Below are 6,086 nucleotides of genomic sequence, written 5' to 3' on the forward strand. Positions count from 1 at the left end.
GTCTGCTCTCTGCTCCAGCAGCAACCTGCTATGGCAGGCCTCTTTCACCCCTACCTGGATGGAGTCACCTTCTACTTCCATGGAGTCTGGTCTCTGCTCCAGCTCTCTGACTACCTCTCCTACAGCTTAGAATCACAGAAATATAGGACTGGAAGGTACCTCGACAGGTCCTCTAGTCTAGTCTTGCACTGAGGCAGGACTAAGCATTATCTAGCTTATCCCTGACAGGTGTTTGTCTAACCTGCTCTTAAACCTCCAGTGACAATCTTCCCTCATAGGTCAAGTTTTCTTTAATCATTTTTGCTGATCTCCTCTGGACTTTAAGTAGCAGCTGAGAGGGGATTTTGAAGGTAAAGTTAAACATGTGCATACATGTTTGTAGACATGGGGTGGCCAGACTGTGGCTCCGGAGTCACATGCGGCTCTTCAGAAGTTAATATGCGGCTCCTTGTATAGGCACCGACTCCGGTGCTGGAGCTACAGGCGCCAACTTTCCAATGTGTCGGGAGGTGCTCACTGCTCAACCCCTGGCTCTGCCACAGGCCCTGCCCCGACTCCACTTCTTCCCACCCCCTCCCCTGAACCTGCCATGCCCTCGCTTCTACCCCCCGACCGCCGAGCCTCCTGCATGCCACAAAACGGCTGATCGGGAGGGAGGGGGAGGCACTGATGGGCGGGGCTGCCAGTGGGTGGGAGGTGCTGGGAGTGGGGGGGGTTGATGGGGGTGCTGCTGATGTATTACTCTGGCTCTTTGGCAATGTACATTGGTAAATTCTGGCTCCTTCTCAGGTTCAGGTTGGCTACCCCTGTTGTAGACCTAGGGTTTAAGTTAGAATTTGTTCAGATTTGAATTGCAATTGAGACCATAAAGCCTTCTCTGATATAGTCTATCCAAGAAATGTGAGAATAGAAAGGAAGCTGTTCTGCCAGGTGAAGTGTTCACTGTTGCAAAGTTTCTCTACAACAGAAGAGCAGTATTTTCATGGAGCAATCCGGTTTGAAGTTTCAGAATATACGTATTAAGAGTTTAGCATTTAGAAGCTATGGTAACTATTGGCTATATTAAACCTTCTTTCCAAAGACACCAATGGAATCTGGCCAATAATTGAGGCCAGGAAGGTGAGGGTTATATCCTGGACAGCAGACACTCTGAAAGAGAATTAGGGGTCATAACACACACACAACTCAACATGAGCTCCCCCTGCAATGCAGTGGTGAAAGATACTTATAAGATGCTTGTACATCTAAACAGGGTACTAGTGAGTAGGAAGGTGCTATGGGGCTAAAAATAGCCATGTAGCCATTCCGACTCAGGCTGGAGCCCAGACTCTGAATCCCAGCAAGCAATTCAGCCTCCAGCCCACGCAGGAACACCTACCCTGGTAGCCCCGTAGCACGAGCCCAAGGCAGTCTAACCAGGCTCTGGGACTCTCTGCAGCAAGGTTTTTTCTTTTGCCAAGTCGACATACATGGGTGTGTGGCCTGGTAGAAAGAACAGTCAACAGATTATTAGGTTTTGTTCTCCTCTCTGCGGTTGACTTCTTTGTGAGACCACAGGTCAGTCACTTAATCTCTCTCTTTCTCTCTCTCTCTCTCTCTCTCTCTCTCTCTCTCTCTCCCTCCTTCAGTTTCTCCATCTGTAAAGTGGGAATAATAATTTACCTACCTCACATAAGTGTTGACCCTTACTTCATTAGTGTCTGGAATGAACTTTGAGTTCCTCAGAACAAAGGAGCCATAAAAAGTGCAGAGTACTATTATCATACACTGAAATAACTTCTTGTTTTTATCATATTTTTAGATGACCCAGCATTCTTCACAGACCCCATTCCTAATTGACCTCTAAAGAAATAATGTATGCTTAAAGAGGTAGAGTAATTAGAAAAGAGGCTGTTCTTCATCCTAGCAATAGTACAAATCTATCCAAGGGTGGCCACATGTAATGTACACATCTAAAATATTTTTTAAAATAATGGAAATACCTGTCTACCACCATGTACTTTTCTCTTGCTGATCTATGGTTCTTGAAGCTAAAAATGAATACACTCAATACTTTTGTGAAAATGATGAATAACCCTTAAATTGTGGAGAACAATGACCTTTAAAACAAAGGCAGTGAACTGAAAGAGAGCATTTCTACTGAAAGGAAGCACTAAAGAGGATGTCAGCCTTTTTCTAGGTAAGTATTTTAGGTATTCTTTTTGGTGCTTCTGAAAGGGAAGAACTAATAACATTATAGCCAGGCATAGTGTCAGCAAGTACCGTGCAGACTTCCGCAGAGTTTTGCCAGTACACTTCACTCCTGACTGGCATCCACATCCTTTTGTTCTTTTACAGATCTTCATCTCTTCAGCACAAACAAATAATGAGGCCAAGCACATGTGGTGTTTTGGGGGGTGAGTATACTTCCATCAGAGTCTCTGTTAAGCTTTGTTTTCTTTTGTGACCCAATTAGCTCAGCTTTCCAAGAGCCTTTTGTATTAACCTTGTTACAGATAACAAAGTTAAGGTATCTTTGTAACTCAGCAAGTGGACTTTCTCAAAGAGAACATAAGAACGGTCATACTGGGTCAGACCAAAGGTCCACCTAGCCCTATCTTCCAACAGTGGCCAATGCCAGGTGCCCCAGAGGGAATGAACAGAACAGGTAATCATCAAGTGATCCATCCCCAGTCGCCCATTCCCAGCTTTTGGCAAACGGACTAGGCACACTATCCCTGCCCATCCTGGCTAACAGCCATTGATGGACCTATCCTCCATGAACTTTTCTAGTTCTTTTTTGAACCCTGTTATAGTCTTGGCCTTCACAATATCCTCTGGAAAACCGTCCCACAGGTTGACTATGCATTGTATGAAGAAATACCTCCTTTTGTATTTTTTAAATCTGCTGCCTATTAACTTCATTTGGTGATCCCTAGTTCTTGTGTTAGGAGAAAGTAAATAACACTTCCTTATTTGCTTGCTACACACCAGTCATGATTTTTATAGTCCTCTATCATATTTCCCCTTAGTTGTCTCTTTTCCAAGATGAAAAGTCCCAGTCTTATTAATCTCTCTTCATATGGAAGCCGTTCCATACCCCTACTCATTTGTGTTGCCCTTTATTGAACCTTTTCCAATTCCAATATACTTTTTTTTGGAGATGGGGCGACCACATCTTCATGCAGTATTCAATATGTGGGACTACCATAGACTTGTATAGAGGCAATATGATATTTTCTGTCTAATCTATCCCTTTCTTAATGATTCCTAACATTGTTTGCTTTTTTGACTGCCGCTGCACATTGAGTGGATGTTTTCAGAGAAGTATCCACAATGACTCCAAGATCTCTTTCTTGAGTGGTAACAGCCGATTTAGACCCCATCGGTTTATATATATATATATATATATATATATATATATATATATATATATAGTTGGGATTGTGTTTTCCAATGTGCATTACTTAGTATTTATCAATATTGAATGTCACCCCAGTTCTGTAAGATCCTTGCAGTCTGCTTGAGACTTAACTATCTTGAGTAGTTTTGTATAATCTGAAAATTTTGCTACCTCACTGTTTACCTCTTTTTCCAGATCATTTATGAATATGTTGAATAGAACTGGTCCCAGTACAGACCCCTGGGGGCACCACTATTTACCTCTCTCTATTCTGAAAAATTACCATTTATTCCTACCCTTTGCTTCCTATTTTTTAACCAGTTATCAATCCGAGAGAACCTTCCCTCTTATCCCATGACAGCTTACTTTGCTTAAGAGCCTTTGGTGAGGTACCTTGTCAAAGGCTTTCTGAAAATCTAAGTATGCTATATCCACTAGATCCTCCTTGTCCACATGCTTCATCTCCTCAAAGAATTCTAGTAGATTGGTGAGACGTGATTTTCCTTTTATAAAAACCATGTTGACTTTTCCCCAACAAATTATGCTCATCTACGGGTCTGACAATTTTTTTCTTTATTATAGATTCAATCAGTTTGCCTGGTACTGAAGTCAGGCTTACCAGCCTGTAATTGCCGGGATCACCTCCGATGCCAATTTTTTTTTAAAAGGACTCCACGTTAGCTTCCAGTCACTGATACAGAAGCTGATTTAAATAATAGGCTACAAACTAAAGTAGTAGTAGTTCTGCAATTTCACATTTGAGTTCCTTCACCCAAGAGTTCTGAACACCATCTGGTCCTGGTGATTTATTACTGTTTAGTTTATCAATTTGTTCCCAAACCTCTTCTAATGACACCTCAATCTTGGACAGTTCCTCATATTCATCACCTGAAAAGAATGACTCAGGTTTGGGAATTTCCCTCACATCCTCAGCCATAAAGACCGATGCAAATAATTAATTTAGTTTCTCAGCAATGGCCTTATCATCCTTCAGTTCTCCTTTTAGCAGCTCGATCGTCCAGTGGCCCGACTGGCTGTTTAGTAGGCTTCTGATGTAATTAAAAATTGTTTTGCCATTACTTTTTGAGTCTTTGGCTAGTTGTTCTTCAAATTCTTTTTTTGTCCTTCCTAATTACATTTTTACACTTCACTTACCAGAGTTTATGCTCCTTTCTATTTTCCTCACTAGGATTTAACTTCCACTTTTTAAAGGATGCCTTTTTGTGTCTCACTGCTTCTTTTACTTTGTTTAGCCATGGTGGCACTTCTTTGATTCTCTCTCTTTTTTAATTTGGGGTATACATTTAAGTTGAACCTCTATTATGGTGTCTTTAAAAAGTTTCCATGCAGCTTGCAGGGATTTCACTTAAGGCACTGTACCTTTTAATTTCTGTTTAACTAACTTCCTCATTTTTGTGTATTCCCCCCTTTCTGAAATAAAATGCTACAGTGTAGGGCTGCTGTGGTATTTTCCCTATCACTGGGATGTTAAATTTAATTGTATTATGGCCACTGTTACCAAGCAGTCCAGCTATATTCACCTCTTGGACCAGATCCTGTGCTTCACTTAGGACTAAATCAAGAATTGCCTTTCCTCTTGTGGGTTCCAGAACTAGCTACTCCAAGTAGCAGTCACTTAAGGTCATTTCATTTAAGTCATTTAACAGCTTTGTTGTTCTTTAAAGGATTGGCTTGCTGCATGCTAGAATATTTTATTTATTTCAACGCATGACAAACACCTGCTTGTGAATGGAGTCACCATAATACATTCTGAAAATCAGTAGATCATGCTGACCACAATAAAACCCTCCTGACTCACAACTAACACCTTGATTTCTCCCTTCCCATCCCAACCCAGGCAATGTTTTTCCCCACACTGCTCTCAAAAATCCTTTAGGGAACCAGATTAACCTTGCCATTGCTTTCAAGGCCACCAAATTCAGACCCTGTTAGGGCAAAGGGTGAGCATACTACAAAGTTAAAGACTTCTTTGCAAGAACCCCAGTCACTAGTCTCTTCTCAGTTAAAAGTGGAGAGACACCTCTGATCACAGGAGTTTGGACAAGCAAAGGTGTTTTTTGAGTCTTCAGGTTTCAGAGTAGCAGCCGTGTTAGTCTGTATTCGCAAAAAGAAAAGGAGGACTTGTGGCACCTTAGAGACTAACAAATTTATTTGAGCATAAGCTTTCGTGAGCTACAGAAGTGAGCTGTAGGTCACGAAAGCTTATGCTCTAATAAATTTGATAGTCTCTAAGGTGCCAGAAGTCCTCCTTTTCTTTTTGAGTCTACAGATGGCAATAGGCAACTAAGCGAAAATCGCAGTAGGACCCTAACTCCCAGTGAAATCAAGGACTTCATGTTTACACAAAAAGAAAAAGGAGGACTTGTGGCATTTTAGAGACTAACACATTTGGTTGAGCATCAGCTTTCCTGAGCTACAGCTCACTTCATGGGATGTAGGTAGCTCACGAAAGCTGATGCTCAAATAAACGTGTTAGTCTCTAAGGTGCCACACGTCCTCCTTTTCTTTTCGCGGATACAGACTAACAGGGCTGCTACTCTGAAACCTGTCATGTTTACACAGCTTTCTCAACAGCCAAAAGGGCTCCAAAAAGTCGCTTGTTCTTGTTTAATGAAGGCTGAGAGCCTCATGTAACTCTAGGATTCTTGCAGCTGGGCCTCTAAGAAAAAACAGGACGGAGCCG

This window comes from Dermochelys coriacea, chromosome 3 (genome assembly GCF_009764565.3).
Source record: "Dermochelys coriacea isolate rDerCor1 chromosome 3, rDerCor1.pri.v4, whole genome shotgun sequence".
Classification (NCBI taxonomy): Eukaryota; Metazoa; Chordata; order Testudines; family Dermochelyidae; genus Dermochelys; species Dermochelys coriacea.